The sequence below is a fragment of the Bufo gargarizans genome, chromosome 1 (genome assembly GCF_014858855.1).
Source record: "Bufo gargarizans isolate SCDJY-AF-19 chromosome 1, ASM1485885v1, whole genome shotgun sequence".
Taxonomy (NCBI): Eukaryota; Metazoa; Chordata; class Amphibia; order Anura; family Bufonidae; genus Bufo; species Bufo gargarizans.
The window spans coordinates 109553810-109577684 of record NC_058080.1 but is presented as its reverse complement, the minus strand read 5'-3'; positions in this window follow the sequence as shown (position 1 = coordinate 109577684).

The window sequence follows — 23875 nt, the reverse complement described above, 5'->3', positions numbered from 1 at the left end:
AAAGGAGAGAAACAAAAACGAGTGGCACTCACCGATTTGTAGAAAAGGTATTCTTTAATCCAGAGCAGGAGGGGGGTGCATGGAGTGCAAACACAGCATCAATCGACAGCCGTTTCGCGCGTATGTGCGCTTCTTCTGGCTTCTTCTGGCTCAGGAAACGGCGGTCGCTTGATGCTGTGTTTGCACTCCATGCACCCTCCTGCTCTGGATTAAAGAATACCTTTTCTACAAATCGGTGAGTGCCGCTCGTTTTTGTTTCTCTCCTTTGAAGATTACAGTTCATTGCTCAACACCCAGGCTCTTTTTTGGCTAAGTCCGGTGGCTGGACTCCGGTCAGTGCAGCTGAGATGAGGACGTTTTGGGGCCTCGTGCTGCACATGGGCCTAGTCAAAAAACTCAGTGTCAGGCAGTACTGGAGTGGGGACATCCAGACCCCACTCTACTGTATGGCCATGACACGTTCCCGTTTTAAGGCCAGATAATGCAGCATGTCGTCCCCCCCCCCGAGGTGATCCTGCCTATGACAGGCTGTACAAAATCAGGCCGGTCATTGATCACTTCAGGACCAAATTTTTGTTTGGAGGCCTATGTACCTAGAAGGGAGGTCGAGATTGATGAGTCTCTCATTGCTTTCAAGGGGAGACTTATTTTCCCCCAGTATGTTCCCTCTAAGAGGGCGAGGTATAGCATGAAGCTGTACAAAGGGTACACTTAGAAGTTTCGTGTGTACGAGGGGCAAGATTCCTGTATTGAACCCCCAGAATGTCCCCCCACTCTGGGTGTTAGCGGAAAACTTGTGTGGGACCTTATGCACCCACTGCTAGATAAGGGTTACCACCTGTACATGGATAACTTTTATACTAGTATCCCCTTGTTCCAGTCCCTCGCAGCCAGATCCATGTCCGCCTGTGGGACCGTGCAAAAAAATCAACGCGGCATCCCTACCCACCCCCTCCAGGTACCTATCCCCAGGGGTGAGACCCGTGCCCTTACCAGTGGAAACCTGTTGCTGGTCAGATATAAGGACAAAAGGGATGTCCTTGTACTGTCCACAATTCACGGTAACGGCATCACCCCTGCCCCTGTGCGAGGTACCGCATCAATGGTCCTCAAGCCCGATTGTATCGTTACTAAAATCGGCATATGGGAGGAGTTGATCTCTCTGATCAAGTCCTCAGCCATATAACGCCATGCACAAAACCCGGGCATGATTTAAAAAAAGTTGCTGTCTACTTGGTACAGGTTGCCTTGTACAACTCTTTTGTGCTGTCCCGGAGCGCTGGCAACACAGGGAAATTCCTGCAGTTCTATGAGGCAGTCCTCAAGGCCCTGATCTTTTCTGACCGGGAAAAAAACAGGCCGGAGTACCTCAGGAACTGGAGGCGCCTGGATCGTCCCTGTCCAACACTTTCCAGGTGTGGTCCCCCATACTGGAAAGAAGGGACGGGCCCCAAAAAAGTGCAGAGGGTGTCACAAGAGGGGGATACGAAAGGACTCTACCACTCAGTGTGACACATGCTCTGATCATCCGGGCCTCTGCATTGACTGTTGCTTCAGAGGGTACCACACTTCCATGGAGTACTAAATTTATAATCCCTTTCCCCAATTTTAATTCTATTTGGCCACAGACAATCGCCCAGAAAAAGAACCAAACTATGGCTCTCAGCCTTTGGAGACACTAAAACAAAAAAAAAATTTTTTTTTTAAATTATATTATTTTGTAGAACTAAAATAAATAAAAAAGTATACATATTAGGTATCGCCGCATCTGTAAGAACCTGAACTATAAAAATACCACATTACCTAACCCCTCAGATGAACAAAGTCAAAAAAAAAAACATGTTCAATTTTTTTATACCATTTTTTTTTTGACTCTGTTCATCTGAGGGGTTAGCTCATGTGTTATTTTTATAGCGCAGATTCTTATGGACGCGGCAATACTTAATATGTCTACTTTTATAAATTTACTTAGGTTTTACACTATAATATCCTTTTTTAAACAAAAAAAAAAACATTTTATTTTCAATGGCTTTTTTTTGTCACTGTACATCACAAAAAGTGTAATAGCAAGCGATCAAAAAGTCATATGCACCCCAAAATAGTGCCAATAAAACCGTCCTCTCATCCCGCAAAAAAAGGATCTCCTACCTAAAACAATCGGCTAAAAGCTTTTAAAAAAAATGACTCACAGACTATGGAGATACTAAAATGTTTTTTTTGTTTAAAAAAGTATATTATAGTGTAAAGGCTAAATGCATTTAAAATAGTTGACATATTAGGTATTGCCGCATCTGTAAGAATCTGCTCTATAAAAATAACACATGATCTAACCCGTCAAATGAACACAGTCAAAAAAATAAAATAAAAACAATGCCAAAACAGCTATTTTTTTTGCCAAGTTTTCCATTTTAATCCATTTTTTCCATTAATAAACCAAGGGTTAACAGTCAAAAAAACTCTATATTTGTCTACAGAAACACCCCATATGCGGTCATCAAATTCTGTATGGCCAAACAGCAGGGCGCACAAGGAAAGGAGCGCCATATGGTTTTTGGAAGGCAGATTTTGCTGGACTGGTTTTTTGACACGATGACCCATTTGAAGCCCCCCTGATGCACCCCTAGAGTAGAAACTCCAAAAAAGTGACCCCATCTAAGAAACTACACCCCTCAAGGTATTCAAAGCTGATTTTACAAACTTTGTTAACCTTTAGGTGTTCCACAAGAGTTATTGGCAAATGGAGATGAAATTTCAGAATTTCAATTTTTTTGTAACCTTGTCTCACAAAAATGTAATATAGAGCAACAAAAAATCATATGTACCCTAAAAATAGTCTCAACAAAACTGCCACCTTATCCCTTAGTTTCCAAAATGGGGTCACTTTTTGAGTTTCTACTCTAGGGGTGCATCAGGGGGGCTTTAAATGGGACATGGTGTAAATAAACCAGTCCAGCAAAATCTGCCTTCCAGAAACCATATGGTGTTCCTTTCCTTCTGTGCCCTGCCGTGTGCCCGTACAGTAGTTTGCAATCACATATGGGGTGTTTTTATAAACTACAGAATCAGGTCAATAAATATTGAGTTTTTTTGACTGTTATCCCTTGCTTTGTTACTGGATAAAATGGATTAAAATAAAAATTTGACACAAATATGAAATTCTGAAATGTCATCTCCATTTGCCAATGACTCTTGTGTCACACCTAAAGGGTTAACAAAGTTTGTAAAATCAGTTTTGAATACATTGAGAGGAGTAGTTTATAAAATGCGGTCATTTTTGGGTGGTTTCTATTATGTAAGCCTCACAAAGTGACTTCAGACCTGTACTGGTCCTTAAAAAGTGGGTTTAGGAAAATCTCTGAAAAATTTCAAGATTTGCTTCTAAACTTTTAAGCCTTGTAATGTCCCAAAAAAATAAAATGGCATTTCCAAAATGATCCAAACATGAAGTAGACATATGGGGAATGTAAATTAATACCTATTTTTGGAGGTATTCCTATGTATTATAGAAGTAGATAAATTAAAACTTTTTGGTAAATTTTGTATTTTTTTATAAATAAAAATGAATTTTTTTTACTCCATTTTACCAGTGTCATGAAGTACAATATGTGACGAAAAAACAATCTCAGAAAGGCCTGGATAACTAAAAGTGTTTTAAAGTTATTCACACATAAAGTGACACTGATCAGATTTGCAAAAAATGCCTGGTACTTAAAGTGAAAATGAGCCCAGTCCTTAAGGAGTTAAAGGGGCAGGGCGCTGTGGATAACACTGTTAAGGGATTGAAGTGCTGTGGAGGTCACAGTTAAGGGGACGTTCCGCCATTGAGGTCAGTGTTAAGGGGTTGGGTGCTGTAGAAGCCACTGTTAAGGGGGAAAGGTGTTGCATTTTAAGGGAATGCAGTGCTATGGAGGTCACTGTAAAGGGGCGGGTTATTGTGGAGATCACTATTAAGGAGACAGGGAACTTTGGAGGTCACTAATAAACTGGCGGCTGCTGTGGAGGTCACTGTTAAAGGGGCGAGCACTGTGGAGCTTGCTGTTAAGGGGGCAGGGGACTGTGGAGGTCACTATTAAAGGGGAAGCTGCTGTGGAGGTCACTGTTAAGGCAGTAGGGTACTGTGGAAGTCACTGTTAAAGGGTGGGCACTGTGAAGGTCTCTGTTAAGGAGATGGTGGAGGTAACTGTTAAAGGGGTGGTGCTGTGGAGGTCACTGGTAAGGGAGCAGAGCACTGTGAAGGTTACTGTTAAGGGGCAGAGTGCTGTGGAGGTCACCATTAAAGGGGTGGTTGGTGTGAGGGGGGTCTCTGCTAAGGGGATGGGCTGCTGTGAAGGTCACAGTTAAGAGGGTAGGGTGCTGTCGAGATCAGGGGCATTGCTAGGGTCTCAAAAGATCCAGGGCCCAAGCCCCATTGCATATGGCCCCAGTCAACGCCACCTGCCCGTACTAGCACTAAAGACATTTTACTTGCTTTACTTGCTGCATAGACACCATCAAACATACAGGAGTATACAGCAGCACATACCTCTCACATCCAGAGCCTCCCAAGTGGCATCTCTAATGATCTTCTCTGTCATCATCTTCTACATTAGGTCAGGACAACTCCTCTCAGCCAGCCCTCGTCTCTGCAGAGTGTGACACACAGACATCTTAGCTTCCCCACATTTCTATCATCACCCCCAAAAACCTGGAGTCCCAACAGAGTTATTCTGCTGCTCGCTGTGACCCCCAATACCCCCAAATACTACCCTGAAGAAAAATTACTGTTATACAAATAGTCTCCCCATAGTAATAGTGCTCTTCCAAGTCCCACCAATAGTAATTCCCTTCTTGAATTCCCTCATTAGTAATAATGCCCCCTACAGTGCCCCCAATTGTGATAATGCTCCCCAAGAGTGCCTGCATTAGTAGAAGAGCCCTCCAATAATAATAATGCCCTCACATAGCCCCCAGTAGAAATAAGGCCCCCCTATTGTTCCCCCAGTGGTAATAAAGCTCTCTACAGCCCTGATGTATAAACACTCCTATAGAGCCCCCTGTAATAATCAGGACCCCAATAATGTCCTCTGTATTTATAATCCTCCTGCAGTGCCCCCTATAGTTATAATCCTCCCTATAGTGCCCTCAGAAATTATAATGCCCCAGCGATTCCAACATACAGACCCAATAACATGATTTCCCTCCCTCCACCATACAGTCCCATGTAAATAAAATCACACCATGTCGCCTGCCTCCTCCAACATCCAGTCCAATGTAAATAACATCAGCCTCATCCAACACACAGTCCCATGTAAGAAACATCACTCCCTCCCAAACCGCCTCCATCATACAATTCCATGTAAGGCTACTAGTGTTGGGCATAAATATTCGAATCGTGAATATCGCAACTCTGAGAATTTGCAAAGATTTAGAATATAATTATATAAATTCATATTTACGAATATTCAAGATTTTTTCATCTGAACCCATGATCCCTCCCTTCTTTTTGCTTGTGGGCCAATGAGAAGGCTGCAATGTATTTGTCTGAGCTTAGCAACATCCCTAGTAACTGATAGGAAAGTTGCCTACCCCTTACTATATAAGAACCTCCCCAGCAGCTATTTTCTAAAGTTTATTGCAGTTATGAAAGAGACAGCAGTGTCATTGCTGTGCTCTTTGCTTTGTTGTATTACATTAGACAGTTAACTTATATATACACTCACCTAAAGAATTATTAGGAACACCATACTAATACGGTGTTGGACCCCCTTTTGCCTTCAGAACTGCCTTAATTATACGTGGCATTGATTCAACAAGGTGCTGATAGCATTCTTTAGAAATGTTGGCCCATATTGATAGATAGCATCTTGCAGTTGATGGAGATTTGAGGGATGCACATCCAGGGCACGAAGCTCCCGTTCCACCACATCCCAAAGATGCTCTATTGGGTTGAGATCTGGTGACTGTGGGGGCCATTTTAGTACAGTGAACTCATTGTCATGTTCAAGAAACCATTTTTCCAGTCTTCAACAGTCCAATTTTGGTGAGCTCATGCAAATTGTAGCCTCTTTTTCCTATTTGTAGTGGAGACGAGTGGTACCCGGTGGGGTCTTCTGCTGTTGTAGCCCATCAGCCTCAAGGTTGTGCGTGTTGTGGCTTCACAAAGGCTTTGCTGCATACCTCGGTTGTAATGAGTGGTTATTTCAGTCAACGTTGCTCTTCTATCAGCTTGAATCAGTCGGCCCATTCTCCTCTGACCTCTAGCATCAACAAGGCATTTTCGCCCACAGGACTGCCGCATACTGGATGTTTTTCACACCATTCTTTGTAAACCCTAGAAATGGTCGTGCGTGAAAATCCCAGTAACTGAGCAGATTGTGAAATACTCAGACCGCATTAATGAGAAATAAAACAGGTGTTCCTAATAATTCTTTAGGTGAGTGTATAATTCAGATAGTTAGGGGGAGATAGTCAGTGTAGGTTAGATTGATCTATAGTGTAGCTGATAGGTTCTGCTGTCCATACATACATGCTACAGACATAGTGCTGTGATGTCACAAGTTGCATGTATCACGAAAAAATATGTGCATCATTTATTGCTGAAAATTCGCAAGCGCAAATATATTGGAGCACTCTATCTGCATATAAAGCTATTCTAATGTTCTGCCGTGCCAACCATTTTCTCCAGTCGCAGGAAACTTATACCAGCTTGAAAAATGTAGCATAAGGAACCGACGCCTGTATTTCGCGCGCATAACGTGAATATTACATTGCTGATTTTTGCAGTCAAGAATATAATCGCAAATTCTCGAATTCGCAAATATATGATGAATATTCTACAAAATATTTGTGAAATATTGCAAATTTGAATATTGCCCCTGCCGCTCATCACAAAAGGCTACATGCACACAAATGTAAAAAATAAATTAAAAAAATAGGCGTTTAGAAGCAGATGCACTGTCATAACCATTTTCTAACCCTTTGTGTATCCATTTTCTCGCCATCTGGCTGTTTAAAAATTGATTCATTTCATTGGCTTATCCCAACCCCCCATAATGGGCCAAATTGTAAATAAAACCCAAATATTGGCCCCCAGCATTAATAATGTCCCTCATAGTGGCCGCCAGCATTAATAATATGGCCCACAGCATTTTTTTTACTGCAAAAAAAAAAAAACATACCTCATCCACTTTCATGCGCAGGGACACTCGCTCCTCACTGGATGCAGCAGGACCTGATGTGATCGTGTGATGTCATCACACTGGGAGAGCAGGTCCTTCTGCATCCAATGAGAAGTCTGTGTCCCTGTGCTTTGTATGAGGTGAGTATTTTAAAAATTATTTTAACTCGTGAAATATCATTTATCCCCACTGTACCTATTTTTTATCAGCTGTTAAACGGGCACGCTCCTGTCTAGACGGCTATTACAAATCACCCCATTGATTTCACGGCCAAAAATAGGACATGTCCTATTTTTTGTTGGCCGCTATTTACTAGACTTTAAAAAAAAAAAACTGCCGTGTGAACAGCCACATAGACTGCAATTGGTTATAATTGGTTATATATGGACACTACTTAAACTGCTGTCACATGACCTAAATAACATCACTCTCCTCCAACATACAGTCCCATGTAAATAACATCACTCCCTGCCCTTCAGCCCTCAACCAAGCAGGGAGGTGGTGTGAGAGAGCAGAACTACAACTCCCAGCATTCCTTTGGCTCTCACACTGTATCCATCCCTTCACTTACCTCTCCTCAGTCACAGAAGCCATCACAGTCAGAGTCTTCTCCACTAGTTCCCCTCTTCACAGCTTAGCTCCGCCCCCTCCTGCACTTATCACATGACGGTGACATCATCGAAGGTCCTTCTCCACCACTGAGCTCTGCCTCTAGCACAGATCACCTGACTGTGATGTCATCACAGGTCCTTCAGCTTCTGCAGTGCGTCCCTGGTTAGTAGTCACGCTTTTTTTTCATTAGCAGGCAGTACATTCGGGGCCTGGGACAAAAGATCTGGGGCCCAGGCCCCCGAATGTTTTAACCTAGTGACGCCCATGGTGGAGGTCAATGTTAAGTGGGCAGGGCCCTGTTGAGGTCACTGTTAAAGAGTAGATGGCTGTGGGGGGGTGACAGTTAAGGGGGTGGCCCTCTGTTGAGGTTAGACAGGCAGGTGGGGTGCTGTGGAGGTCACTGTTGGGGGGACACTGTGGATATCTTTTAATAACACACACAAACATTAAATGAAATCATGGAAATATACCCATGTGAAGCCGGGTCATCCTGCTAGTTTATTATACAGGTGGAGCCAATGGTTCCACTCATAAAATGATCACAATGGTTTAGAAAGATCTATTTATATCACTGTTATCAAGTGAGAGCATTAGCTAATGTTTACAGGGTCAGGCCTGAAAACGCCTGTTTCATTACACAGAAAGGGAGGCAACCTCTAATTACTCACACACCACAATTATATGGAATGTACGGTCTTTCTTATATGTCACAAATGGAAGAATCAGCAATAATCTACACAAAGCATTTTACTGACTGAAAGGGAATGTGTCACCAAAAATATTTTCTGACAGGTGAAACCAGATGACAACACATAGCCTCTTTTACCAACATGTTCTTATTTTATGATTGCACATTTTTTTTAATTCTATTTGCTGAACATGATTATGGCGGCAGCCACCTCGCTTAAGCTGTCCTCGACAGTATTTAGAGACAGGAGGGGACTTCATTGACTTCTATAGGAGAGTTTTCTGGGCATGCTCTGTGACCTGTGCAGAGGTCAGGGGGAAGTAGATAAGCTATGATATCACCTATTGTGAATGGTGGATCCTGTGTTAGCTCTATGGGGGTAATATCTGTCATTCTAATCCTGCCTGCAATGATAAGCAAATAACTGAGGTAAAGTGACCTGTACAGACCAAGAAGTGGGACCTTTTATTAGGCTTAGTGGCCAGTGTGAAAACTGCAAGATTTTATGTTTTTGTTTGTTTGTTTTTTAAAAATCTATATTTCAAAATTAAAAATAAGCACTAAAAATAATTTTAAAATATGGTTAACGTAAAAACATGATTTAAACAATAGGCCATTTGCTGATGGCACATTTCCTTGAAACATGCTGAAAATTTGGGATTGTATCAACTTTGTTTTTCACTAATAAAATCCAAATGGTCACAGATATATTGTTTTCCCAATCTGCTTTTATTTTCTGTTGTATTCCTTAATCAGTACCCCTAGAATACCATTCAAATACCTCTACTGTTCAAAAAGGCAGAATATTACACAGCTATGCAACTCTTTTTGCAGTATTCCAAAAGAGCCTTTAATGATGCTCACTATATTTTAAAAACACCATTAGCATATCAACAGTCTAAAAACCACATGGAGTCCATGAAACTGCCCAACCCAAGTTTTATCTGGTTTTCTGTTTCTTCGGGGCCTGGACTCCCACTCCACAGGAAGGCCTATTATGTCATAATAAAAAATCACGTCTGACAACAATTGTAAACAATTCATCATTGCAAGCTGTCGTGTTGCCCATGATGTTCAGGTTTTGGTCAGGTTTTTTAGATGTAGTTTTTGAAACCAGGTGTGAAGCACAAAAGGATCAATAACCTAAACTATTCTAATTCTCTTTTTTCAATCCACACCTGGTTTTAGCTGCTTCAAAGCTGCATCATAAAACCTGGACAAAACCTGCCCAATATCTGAATGTGAAATGTGGTAGAGTGCTCCCCGACGTACAGCTCGGTCTGCTATACCGCCTAGCATGTCAAATCAAAATGATAAACTCAATGACCGGCCCTTTATAAAATGTCACAAAATATATTTTTATTTTGTGTACCTATGGATGTAGCACATATATTTTTTATTCTCTATTTCAGTGCATTGACAACGAATATCACAAAATAAGAGAATTAGGTCATCGTGCGAAGGGTGAATTAATTGAAACCTCCCACAATTGAATATATAAAATTCAGGCTCCAAGTGTAGCAATACCACACAAAGACATCAGAGTTTGATGCATTGGAAATATATCATATAGCTGATTTATATATATATATATATATATATATATAAAATAACAAATACCGCAGCAGCACAGTCAGACAGCGTGCACTGGGTGCAATTCCTCACAGAGGTCGGCTTCTCCTCCACGATATGTACTTTCCAAATAACGAGGCAGCACTTCCAGATTTCGGTGACAGGGCCCCAAAACTTTATTCCCAGCAACGTTTCGGCCTACTCAATGAGGCCTTTGTCAAGCTTTACAACAGTGCTTACTACTGGGTATATATACCCACAGATCAATATGCAATCAGTGTCATTAGTGAATACACATGTTATCAATAAAGTCACATGATCTTCAACAACAACATCACATGACACTCTGTGTCTAGTACATACTCATGTTACATCAATCCATGTCAAATTTGAAACTGTAAAAATTCATATAATCAGTGTTCATCCTATTAGTGTAATACAGTATAAAATCAGATTCATGTACAAAAATTAATCACCCTTGATTCCACGTCAGGGGTCTTAAATAAAGTGCATAAGTGACCAGTGCGTCGAGGGTTAAAATTACTTTACTAAAGATGCAGCTGCATCACATTAAGGTTAAAGTTAAAATAGTAGAGCCCACCATCAGTGGGACCGCCAAACCAGCCAGTGTTAGCGTCCCCTTCTCTGCACAGCGCATGCGCCGGGCCAGACGTTCCTCCCCCATCTCCCGATGCCGCCACGCAATCACGCACACTGCCCAGGATGCAACGTCGCTCGGTGGAGCGCAACGTCACTTAGTGGAGCGCATCGTCTGCGCAGCAGCAGAGGGAGCAGGGCATGGCCATGTGACACGGCTGCAGTAGCACCGCATCAGGGGGCGTGTCAGTGACCATGGTAACCTAGGATAAATATCCTGGTGCGGACAACCGTGGGGGCATCTGGGCTGACACATAGTGCACATGATCCACATACATCTTCCTCTCGATGTGCCGGGGGGAACAAGGGACGACAACCATCGGCACACCAATAGCAATAGCCATAGAGGGCCAATAGTATCATCCCCAGCCCTCCCCCACACTGCGAGACTAAGTCTTCACCCTGTCACCGAAATCTGGAAGTGCTGCCTCGTTATTTGGAAAGTATATATATATATATATAGATCTGGTTGTGAAAATTATAATGTTTACATTAGCATTTTATATGTTTGCATTAGGGTATTAAACGCTATTATAAACAGAGTTCACAATGTCTGATAGTGATATAAAAATCGCAACACTAGAATATGGTATAGATTTACAGGGGTCCTCAAACTATGGCCCGCGGGCCACATGTGGCCCGCCGAGGACTCTGATCCGGCCCGCCAGGTCTTTTTACCAGTTAACCTTAGGGCCTGCGCACCTCTGCTCTCCTCCTCCTGCGCCCTGGCTCCCTCCCTCCGATGTCAGCTCTGCTCCGGCTGTACGTGACTGCTACAGTGAGTGAGTTAGCGCCGCCGCCGCCCGCCCACTGTCTGCTTCTCATATCACCGCCCGGAGCAGAGAGAAGAAGGCTCAGGGACAGCCTGGACAACTGTGGGTGCGTCAGTGTGGCACTTAACATTTTAATATTAACAATGGGGAGACAGTGTGTGGTGGGCATTTTTTACAATGGGGGGGGGGTGGCGGGGCCGATGCGGGGGACATGAAAATGGCGGCCACTTGTCTGTGGGGCAAATGAAAATGGTGGCCACTGTGACAGTGGAAAAAAAACTAACGGGCAGTTAGCTCGGTGGCATGCTCTCATTTCATACTCAAAGAGACTTGGATAACGAAATGCCAGTCTGCCTGTCAACAGGTCAGTCAGAGTGACACGTGGATAATGAAATATCAGAGTGCCAGTCTGCATTTCAATAGGTCAGAATCTGACCTATTGAAATGCAGACTTGCAGCCTGATATTTCATTATCCAAGTCTCTTTGGGAAACATTTGAGAGCATGCCAATCCAGCCAACTGCCAGTTTTCTTTCCATGGGGCAACCATGATAATAAAATAGCATCCTACTTATATACGCATTTTCCTTTCAGGCCCGTTATATAGGGAGAACCCCGTCAGGGACTGAGCTGGTCTGCATAGAAAAGCCTGCAAGAGGTAAGTGTCCACGTCGGGGGGCAGAGGCCCGTAAGTGGGGGTTCTGGTTTGGAATGGCTATATAAGCAGGAAGATCCTATTTTAGTGTCATGGTTGTTTAATCACATTTAATCAAACAGTGTATTATAAATCCCCCAGATTATATTCACAATACATTCACAAATCTATAGAACTAGTCCTTCTACAATGCGGAGCTCACGCATAAAATATTAAAAATAAAAATAATGCGGTTGTACACTAATATTTGGGCGTGTGTTTTGGGTTTCACCAATATTTCCTTTGATCAGATATCTTTATATTAGGTAGTTTATTCATCTAATATGGGCAGATAATATAATGTCCGTGCCTCTTTATTGCAGTTTTATTCACATTCGTGCTGTTTGTAACTTTAGGCACTTATATACGTGTCAGAATTAGGCTACTGAGCACAGTCACCCTCTTGGGTAATTAAAGCAATTCAGACTTGTAGGTTGTGGTTAAGGCCGTTTGTATACAATAATATCAAGTGTTACTCACGGCCACCTGCGATTCTTCTGCCAGCTTATGTTCCGGTCTCCTGGTGCCTCAGCGTAACTGTTCGCTGTGTTTGTCGCAGCCTGCTGTGAGTTATTCACTGCTGTCTTTCTGATTACACAGTGCTGGTCTCCGCTCTCCCTTCTGCCGGCTGTATCTTTTTCCAGCGCATGCGTACTGAGCTTACCGGGACGCCAACTTTGATTGTTAATAATGTCCGTGCTTGCTTTGTTTGTGGTGTGATCCCGTACGCACTGTCCTTTCATAACCGCCACCAGACACGTTTCGGTACACGTATGTACCGTCCTCAGTGGTGCACAATTCCAAATGAAGATCACAAAAAGCATGACTACTAAAGAGGGACGCACTGCAGGAGCTGAAGGACCAGTGATGACATCAGTCAGGTGATCTGTGCTAGAGGCAGTACTCAGTGGTGGAGAAGGACCTTTTGATGATGTCACTGTCATGTGATAAGTGCGGGAGGGGGCGGAGCTAAGCTGTAAAGAGGAGAACTAGTGGAGAAGACCCTGACTGTGATGGCTTCTGTGACTGAGGAGAATTAAGTTAAGGGATGGATACAGTGTGAGAGCCAGAGGAATGCTGGGAGTTGTAGTTCTGCTTGCTCACACCACCTCCCTGCTTGGTTGAGAGAGTGAAGTTATGTCATGCCGCCCCGGAAGGAGAGAAGGAGAGCGTGCACTCACTAGTCTGCCACCCACGCCCCTGTCCCTGCCTAGTTGCACTTATCCGTCCTAGGCGACGGAGCGCAACTGGGCAGGAGGGACAGAGAAAAGCAGAGACAGGCAACAGGTGGCGTGCGGCGACAGGAGAGGTCACGTCAATCTACGAGGGAGATGCAAAGACAATACCAATAACAAGCCGGAGGTCAAACCTGGAGGTCGCGTCAGAGTACAAGGGAGAAGCAGGAGCGTGGTCAAATAATTAGCCGTCGGTTAAATTCAAGAGCAATGGAACAGAGTACCAAGAGCCTATATAAACAATATCACAGGCAACCTGTGGCCAGCAGGTTGCCTGCTATATACTGAAGGGCTAAGGTCATGTGACATGGCCAGCGCCATATGACCTGTCCCAGGACTGATAGCTGAGTGCCGAGTGTCCAGCTCGGCGCTCAGCCCACACAGGTATCCTGGCAACAGAGGACGCCGGCCGCACATAGAAGGAGCGTGCGGCTGGGTGCCTCCTGCAGCTGCCGGAGAGGAACGGGACGTCAGCGGTGCAAGGAAAAGGACGCGCGTCGCTGGTGTCCTGTGAAAGTACCCCCTCCCTCCACCCTCAGGACCGCAGGAGCGGTTTCTCTGGATGTTCGCGGTGGAACTTTCTAACCAAAGAGGAGGCATGCATCCGATGCACCGTCACCCAGGACCTTTCCTCAGGTCCAAAACCCTTCCAGTGCACTAAGTACTGCAAGGAGTTTCGAACCTTCCTGACATCAAGGACCTTAGCTATAACAAACTCGTCATGGCCTTCTACTTCCACGGGAGAGGGAGGACCTTGTGAAGGAACCACAGGTGAAATGTACCTCTTTAACAGTAACTTATGAAAGACATTGTGGATGCGGAGGGAGTTGGGCAATTTCAGTCTAAAAGACACAGGATTGAGAATCTTGGTAATCTCATAAGGTCCTACAAAACGCAGCGCAAACTTCCTGACAACTCCTTTCAGAGACAAATTTTGGGTGGATAATCACACCTTATCACAGAGCACGAAGTCAACCCCCTTGGAGCACTTCCTATTGGCTTGAACTTTTTGAGCCTCCTAGGTCTTCTCAAGGTTCGATTGAACCTGGGCCCAGACTGTGCACAGGTCTGATGTGAAGCTATTGGCCTCCGGGTTGAGAGAGGACACAGAAACATTAGAGCTAAAACGAGGATGATAACCCAGGTTACAGAAAAAAGGGAACACTCCCGTGGAGTTATTTACCCGATTATTAATGGCGAACTCCGCCAATGGAAGATATTCCACCCAGCGATGCTGATTATCGGACACATAACATCTGAGAAACTGCCTGGTTTAACCTTTCCGTCTACCCGTTGGTCTCAGGATGGAAGGCTGACGAAAAGGATAATTAAATCTTACACCTTTGACAGAAAGCTCTCCAAAACTTGGATACAAACTGAACACCCCTGTCAGAAAAAACATTCTCAGGAACGCCATGCAGCCGTACAATGTGGTCAACAAATAAGGACGCTAGCGTCTTGGCATTGGGTAGTCTAGCCAGCGGGACAAAATGCACCATTTTACTAAAACGGTTGACCACTACCCACACCACTGACTTCCCCTCAGAGACAGGCAAATCGGTGATAAAGTCCATGGAGATATGAGACCATGGCCTGCAGGGAATGGGTAGATGTTGAAGGCCTAATATGTCCTTTTTCTAAACTCTCCTTTAAATATTCCTTCATGGCGTTGCATTCGGGACCAGAAAGGTTGTAAATACGCCCCTTGGTGAACTTATACCCAGCCGCTAACTCAATGGTGCAGTCATAGGGTCTATGAAGAGGGAGAGTCTCCAATTCGGATGAAGAGAAGACATCTCGGAACTCTTCTAAATAAGGAGGAATTAACATAACGTCAGAAGAAACCCCTGCCTGGACAAGGGTTAGACAGGAGCTACAATTGGGACCCCACCTTTCTAACTCTCCCGTGGTCCAGTTAATGACCGGGTTGTGGAGCTGCAACCAGGACATCCCTAACACCATCTCCACAAGCAAATTCTCGAGAACGAAGAACGAACATCTTTCTGAATGACAGACCCCGACAAACAAGGTTAATTCGGGAGTGCAAAATTTGACGGTTCCTCCTAACAAGGGAGTGAAGTCAATGGCCACAAAACGGATGGGAGTGGGCAGATTCAAAACCGGAATTCCCACCTGACCCGCGAACCTAAAATCAATAAAACTAAAGGCAGAACCTGAATCAATAAAAGTTCTTCCTGATCCCCTGACAGTAATAAAGGTAACAGAAATAGGTAATAACTTCTTTCTTACCACCTCTGGGAGTACCTTGCTTATGGATCCCTCAAACTTGGGTGGTCTTCCAGAGGGAGGGGTCTTGGGACATTGACAAACCCAATGTTTCGAGTTGCCACAGTAGAAACAAGCACTCTGTAGTTGGCGTCGTTCTCTTCGAGTCATACCCAGCTGCATAGGCTTGTCCAAGTGTGACTCCTGGCTAGGTTTCATGGGTGCGGGTTCAGGTCAGGAGGGTCCCTGGGGAAATAAAAGATGTTCCCGCTGTCTCTCCCTGACACTTCTGTCCATGCTAATGGCCAAGGTCATGGTGTCCTCTAAGGTTTTTGGACAGGGGTAACCCACAAGCATATCCTTGAGATTCTCTGTGAGGCTTGATCTGAACTGACTTTTGAGCACCGGTTCGTTCCAGCCAGAGGGTACGCACCACTTACGGAACTGGGTACAATAATCCTCAACTGGTCTGTCACCCTGAGTGAGGGACTTGAGATGGGACTCGGCTGCAGAAGCTCTATCGGGTTCGTCGTACAGAACCCCCAGAGCCTGGAAAAATGCCTTGACGCATCGAAGACAAGGAGAGTCCGGGGGCAAGGCGAATGCCCACTCCTGAGGGTCGCCTTGGAGGAGAGAAATAACTATCTGCGGGTCGGAACCTGATGACTGGGGAAGCAAGCTAAAGTACAACTTGCAGCTCTCCTTAAGGGCCAAAAAACATTTGCGATCACCAGAAAAACGGTCAGGCAATTTCACATGAGGATCAACCTGCGGCGCAGTCGGGGCAGCAAGTGGGAAGGTCCGAGCGGATTCCTGGGCCTGTGATTTTGTCACACCACCCCGGAAGGAGAGAGCGTGCACTCACTAGTCTGCCACCCATGACCCTGTCCCTGCCTACTTGCCCTTACACATCCTAGGCGACAGAGCTCAACTGGCCGGCGATACCTAACTTGAGTAAGTGCGGGAAGGACAGAGAAAAACAGAGACAGGCAACGGGCGGCGGGTGGTGACAGAAGCGTACAGCAGTCGAGAAGGGTAAACAAACTAGCAAAGGTCACAACGAGAGGTCACGTTAAACTACGAGGGAGATGCAAAGACAATATCAATAACAAGCCGGAGGTCAAACCTGGAGGTCGCGTCAGAGTACAAGGGATAAGCAGGAGCGTGGTCAAATAACTAACTGTCGGTCAAATTCAAGAGCAATAGAACAGAGTATCAAGAGCCTATATAAACAATATCACAGGCAACCTGTGGCCAGCAGGTTGCCTGCTATATACTGAAGGGCTAAGGTCATGTGACATAGCCAGTGCCACATGACCTGTCCCAGGACTGATAGCTGAGTGACGAGTGTCCAGCTTGGCGCTCAGCCCACACAGGTATCATGGCAACAGAGGACGCCGGCCACACATAGAAGGAGCGTGGGGTGTTATTTACATGTGGACTGTATATTGAAGGGGCTGAAGGGAGGTGGGTGATGTTATTTACATGGGACTGTATGTTAGAGGGGATGAAGGGAAAGGGAGTGATATTATTTACATGGGACTGTATGTTGGAGGGGCTGAAGGTCAGGGAGTGAAGTTATTTACATGGGACTGTATATTGAAGGGGCTGAAGGAAGGGGGGTGATGTTATTTACATGGGACTGTATGTTAGAGGGGATGAAGTGAAAGGGAGTGATGTTATTTACATGGTACTGTATATTGGAGGAGAGTGATGTTATTTAGGTCATGTAACAGCAGTTTAAGTAGCGTCCATATATAACCAATTATAACCTATTGCAGTCTATGTGGCTGTTCACACAGCATTTTTTTTTTTTTTTTAAAGGCCTAGTAAATAGCAGCCAACAAAAAATAGGACATGTCCTATTTTTGGCAGTGAAATCAATGGGGCCATTTTTAGCAGCCGTCTAGACAGGAGCATGCCCGTTTAACAGCTGATAAAAACAGGAACAGTGGGGATAATTGATATTTCAGGAGTTAAAATAATTTTTTTAATACTCACCTCATCCAAAGCACAGGGACACAGACTCCTCATTGAATGCAGAAGGACCTGCTCTCCCAGCGTGATGACATCACATGATCACATCAGGTCCTGCTGCATCCAGTGAGGAGCAAGTGTCCCCGCGCGTGAAGGTGGATGAGGCATGTTTTGTTTTTTTTTGCAGTAAAAAAAAATGCTGTGGGCCATATTATTAATTCTGGCAGCCACTATGAGGGACATTATTAATGCTGGGGGCCAATATTTGGGCTTTATTTATAATTTGGGCCATTATGGGGGGTTGGGATAAGCCAATGAAACTCATCCATTTTTAAACAGCCAGATGGCGAGAAAATGGACACACACAGGGTTAGAAAATGGTTATGAGAGAGTGTCTACTTCTATACACCTATTATTTTTACATTCGTGTGCATGTAGCTTTACATGGAACTGTATGATGGAGGGAGTGATGTTTCTTACACGGGATTGTGTGTTGGATGAGGCTGAAGGGAGGGAATGATGCTTTGTACATGGGACTGTATGTTGGGGGGGCTGAAGACAGGGGATTGATGTTATTTACATGGGACTATATGTTGAAGGAGGCAGGAGAGATGGCGTGATGTTATTTACATAGCACTATATGGTGGAGGGAGGGAAAGTATGTTATTGGGTCTGTATGTTGGAATGGCTGGGACATTATAATTTCTGAGGGCACTACAGGGAGGATTATAACTATAGGGGGCACTGCAGGGGGGCATTATACATACAGAATACATTATCGAGGTCCTGATTACTACAGGGGTCTCTATAGGAGTGTTTCTACATCGGGCTGTAGAGAGCTTTATTACCACTGGGGGAACAATAGGGGGGCCTTATTTCTACTGGGAGCTGTGTGAGGACATTATTAATACTGGAGGGCTCTTCTACTAATGGAGGCACTCTTGGGGAGGGTTATCACGATTGGGGGCACTGTAGGGGGCATTATTACTAATGAGGGCATTCTAGAAGGGAATTACTATTGGTGCGACTTGGAGTAGCACTATTACTATGGGAGGACTAGTTGTATGGCAGCAATTTTTCTTTACGATAGTATTTGAGGGTATGGGGGGGGGGGCACAGCGAGCAGCAGGATAACACTGTTGGGACTCCAGGTTGTTGGGGGTGATGATAGAAATGTGAGGTAGCTAAGATGTCTGTGTGTCACACTCTACAGAGACGAGGGCTGGCTGAGAAAGTTGTCCTGACCTAATGTAGAAGATGATGACAGAGAAGATCAGTAGAGACGCCACTTGGGAGGCTCTGGATGTGAGAGAGGTATGTGCTGCTGTATACTCCTGTATGTTTGATAGTGTCTATGCAGCAAGTAAAAAAAATGTTTTTAGTGCTAGTGCGGACAGGGGGCATTGACTGGGGCCGTATGCATTGGGGCCCCTGGTTGACTCACTTGGGTACGAATACAGCTTTTTCTTCAACTGTACCCACAAGTACAGGGTTGAGGTCTAGGTACGGTGGGGGACAATACAGCACCTCTACTTCATTGTCATTGAACCATTTCTTTGCCAATCTCGACAAATGCTAAAGGTCGTTGTCCTGCTTTAACACTATGTTGTCCTTTTCATATGCATAGTACACAAATTGAATAAGTAACTTCGTACATATAGCTCAACATTGAGACCACCACTGTTCTTAATCAACTATCCAATGCCTATGGCTATGAAACAACCCCATATGATCAGGCTTCCTCCTCCGAACTTGACAGTTCCTTTAATTTCTCGATCTGTTAGCCCCCTTTTACCTTGTTTCTTCCAGACCCATTTGCACCCATCAGAGCCCAGTCTATTGACTTCCGTCTCATTGCTCCAAATAACCCGTTTCCAATCGTGTACTGTCAAATGTTCGTACTTTAATGCAAACTCAAGCGGATGCTTCTTATGATGATATTGAAGTCAAGGCTTCTTCACCCTTTTTTGGGCCACCATTCCAGACTTGTGTAATGTGCGTCACATGGTGCTTGCATGGACATCTGTGATCTCACTATTACGAAGCATGTGAGCCACCTCCACTGCCGTGTTTGTCACCTTGTGAGGAGCTGACTATGTTGATATTGTGCCTTAAAAACATCAACCTCTCGGCTTTGGAATGGATGGACTTCATTTCGTAATCTTCCAACTGTCATGGCACTCACATGATGCAGTTTCGCAATTTTCTTGGCCGAGATACCGCTATCTATGAGCTGGATGATGCTGTTTCTCTTTTCTTAGGAAATCTTCGTCATGGCTGCTCCTGGATTCAAACCAGTTTTTCAAACCAGGATTCAAACTTTTACTTGGGAATCAACCTAATAACACACTGAGCTATAGGGAAATGTGAGAACAGGTTTTAATGTGTAGTATACAAGAAGAAAAAGATTGTTCCACCACCAGGAGCAAAACAGTAAAAATGCAGTTACATGACAATAATCTGCATAACTAATTATATGCTAAATAGTGCAAGTCCAATTTATGTATGAAATAGCCAAGATGATTGTCTATATAATGATGGTAGTCTCACGCTCAAAGCTGTAGTGGATGGCATGAGATATGGAGCCTGAAAATCAAAAGTTCTAAACATTGTTACATTGTTTTGTTTGTCAGTGTAAGTTATAGTAAATCCAGCAGGCCGTGCTAAGCCCTTCCCCCTTCTGCAAATCCCTGGCCGCTTAAAATCGCAAATTATGGTGCACATATGGCGTGCGCCATAATGTGCAACTTTTTTACGTATTGTGAAGTAAAGTCATTAGTAAATGCCCCCCATCTTAAGTAATGTCCATTTCTGGCAGGCAGAATCCCCGTTCCATTAAAGGGGTTCTGCAGTTTGTTTTAACTGATGATCTATCCTCTGGAAAAATAAACGCCTGATTCATTTACCTCAACACTATGTCACCCGTCCACTCTGTGGTCTTCTTCTCATGCATGCTGTCACTAGGCCACTCCGTGGCCTCCCCATGCTGGTGCCACATCACCACTCTGTGATCTCCTCATGCTTCTGCCACCTCACCACTATTTCACTGGGCCACTCCGTGGTCTCCTCATGCTGTTGCCAACTCCCCACTATGTCACTGGGCCCTGTGGTCTCCTCAATCTGCTGCCAACTGAACACTCTGTGGTCTCCACATGCTGCTGCCACCTCACCACTATGTCACTGGGCCACTTCTGTGGTCTCCTCATGCTGCTGCCACCTCACCACTCTGTGGTCTCCTCATGCTAAAGCCACATCACTACTATGTCACTGGGCCACTCTGTGGTCTCCTCATGCTGCTACCACCTCACCACTATGTCACTGGGCCACTCCGTGGTCTCCTCATGCTGCGGCACATCACCACTCTATGGTCTCCTTATGCTGATGCCACATCACCAATATGTCACTGGGCCACTCTGTGGTCTCCTCATTCTGCTACCACCTCACCACTATGTCACTGAGCCACTCAGTGGTCTCCTCATGCTGCTGTCACCATACCACTCTGTTATTAGGCTACTCTGTGGACTTCTCATGCTATTCCTACCCTCCCCACTCCATGACTGGGCCCCTAGTTTGCCATTTTGGCCTGGTTGAAGTCATCATTTATTTGACCTTTCTTATGATTTGTGAGAAGTAAGGAAAAATAATACACACAACGGATCCTGTCTATGTAGCAGCTGTAAGGCCTGTATGACATGGTCCCTATTTTGCATCAGAATTGGCTTATGATTTGTTAGCCAAAAGCAGGAGTGGGTACAAAACACAGAAGACATGCAAATATTCCATTCATGTGTTATCTCTGTTTTGGATCCACTCCTGTTTTTTTGGGCTTTAGCAATACTGATGGATTACTGACCAAATGCTTACCGAGTGAAGGCGGATGCTCAACAGACAGGATCAGTTTTTTGGGGGTTATTGTTCTGATAGATCAAAGGAAGGGAAAAATAATCTGTGACATCAACACAAACTTACTACTGACACCCTCTCAACTCTGTCAAGGGGGCTCTACTTGTATAAGCTTTTAATAGAACAGGTTCTGTACACATCTATGTGAAATCAGCTGATGACGGTTTAAAAGGAGTGTGCTCTTTTATGCTATAGTAGGATCTTAGGCCTCTGCACAGTTCTTTATACCTTGCACTAACAGGCTTTGCAGGCTCTGTGCAGCCAGAAAATAGTGGTGTTTTAACGCGATTCGCCACTAATAAATTCAAATCTTTTTGGAAATTTTGGCAAACCGACCAAATTGAATTGTTTAGGAATTTGCTCATCTCTACCGGAAAGCAAGCTGCCTTAAAATGGGACAAGACTGGTTGTCTCCACTTGCAGAGCTGCTTGGGGAAGTGAGGGGATGGGGCCTCACTGCACCGTACACTCCAGCACTTGCATATTCTACACACTGGCATGCATTACCGGCATGCTCAGGCATAATGACATATATCATAGGCAGGATCACATTATTACCATCAATTGTAGAGTAGTGTAGTGAGACCCCCGTCCCCTCACCCCCTGGGGAGCACTGGCACGGGTAGCAACTAGTCTTCATTACATTCTAGGAAAGGTGGCTGGCAGCCATTTTAAATCATATGACATGACAGTATGGAATTCTTCTTACAGATTTGTCAACTGGGTCCAGAAGCATCAACCATTGTCCACAATATGATAGAACAAAGACCGGGGAGTCACCTTCTATACTACACCTAAGCATTTGATCAATGCAGGAGGGATAGAAATGTGCACCAGGGAGAGGGCATGCCTCTCTGCAAGTGCTCACAGGTATGCGGCATTAGGAAGAGGTACAAGCACTGACAGATCTTTTCACCATTTTCTCACCTCTCAGTATTTCAAAGTACTAAAACGCGTTATCTGCATCCCTAGAGAATTAAATGACTACAGAGTAGACTGTCTCTTTGGGTAGGTTCACATCACGTTTTAAGCCTCTATTTGATGTATACGTTACAAAAAAAGGATACAAAAACGCAGCACACCATGTTCTTGTATCCTGCACAGTCCGGTAAAAAAAAAAACGTATACTTTTTTTTTACAATGGTAAAAAAAATGAAAAAATTTATAATCTTTTTTTTTACAACTCTATGCTGAATGGATGCCACTGTATGGCATCAGTCTGAGGCATCCATTTAACATATACGTTTCTTGTATACGTTAAAAATATTAGAAAAACGTGATGTGAATCCAGCCTTACCGATTCCTCTTCTGAGCATCGCAGGCTTTCTTCTTTTCCTTACTGTCTCCAGTCATCTATTGGCCCGTCTGGGACCAGATTACCCACACAGCAAGCCTTTGGAACATAACCCCCTGCTCTACTAAGTGTTGTGGCTTTGCACAACTTCACAACACCACAACACCACCACACCACTACTAATTATTAAATGACATATTTATTCTGTGCAAAATTACAAGAATGTGCAATACATGATAATAGCAATAGTAATCAATAGCAGCATAAGTAGCTAGGTCAAAGGCACATAATCAGTAAGAAAAGAAAAGTCCTATCCGTCCAAGTCTATGATAAATGTCACTCCCCCCTTGTAACTATATGTCTCCAACATACATGCCATCAAAAAGAACCTCGCAATGACTGTGGGAGGTACTAAAATTAAAATACCCCCCACCGCTAATTTGATCCACAGGTAGACAAAAATCAATCCTGTGTAGATAGATCCCGCATACACTAATCAGATGGCAGGCATGTCAGAGTACTGAATACATCACAAGAGATACATGAGGCACAGGGGAGACAATTCAAAGTAAATACAGACCGCAAAACTATATCGAACCACCACCGCTTCCCCGACGCACGTTTCGCCCTTCAGCTTCATACCCGCTGGAGGAACATCAAAAAAGCTAATTAACAACACATTTGAAAGACACCTGAAAATTTAAGTTCATTTTTTTTTCACAGCAGATTATTCTGCCATTGGGCAGCCCCTTAACAGGGTTCTCCAGGCTGCAGATATTGTTGATCGATCCCAAGGATAATACATCAAGAACTGTGACCTGGAGAACCCCTTTTTAAAGGGGTTATTGGGTAATTAATATTGATGACCTACCCTGTGCATAGGTTATCAATATCAGATGGGTGGGGGTCCAACACCCAGGAACCCTGCTTATCAGATGTTAGAAGAGGCCGGCGCCCCGTGAGTGCCGCAACCTCTTCCTAGGCCATGTGACATCACTGTACTTTGGTCAGATGACCGAGTTGCAGCCCAGCCTGATTGAAATGAATGGGGCTTATCCGCAATACCAAGCACAGCCGCTATACAATGT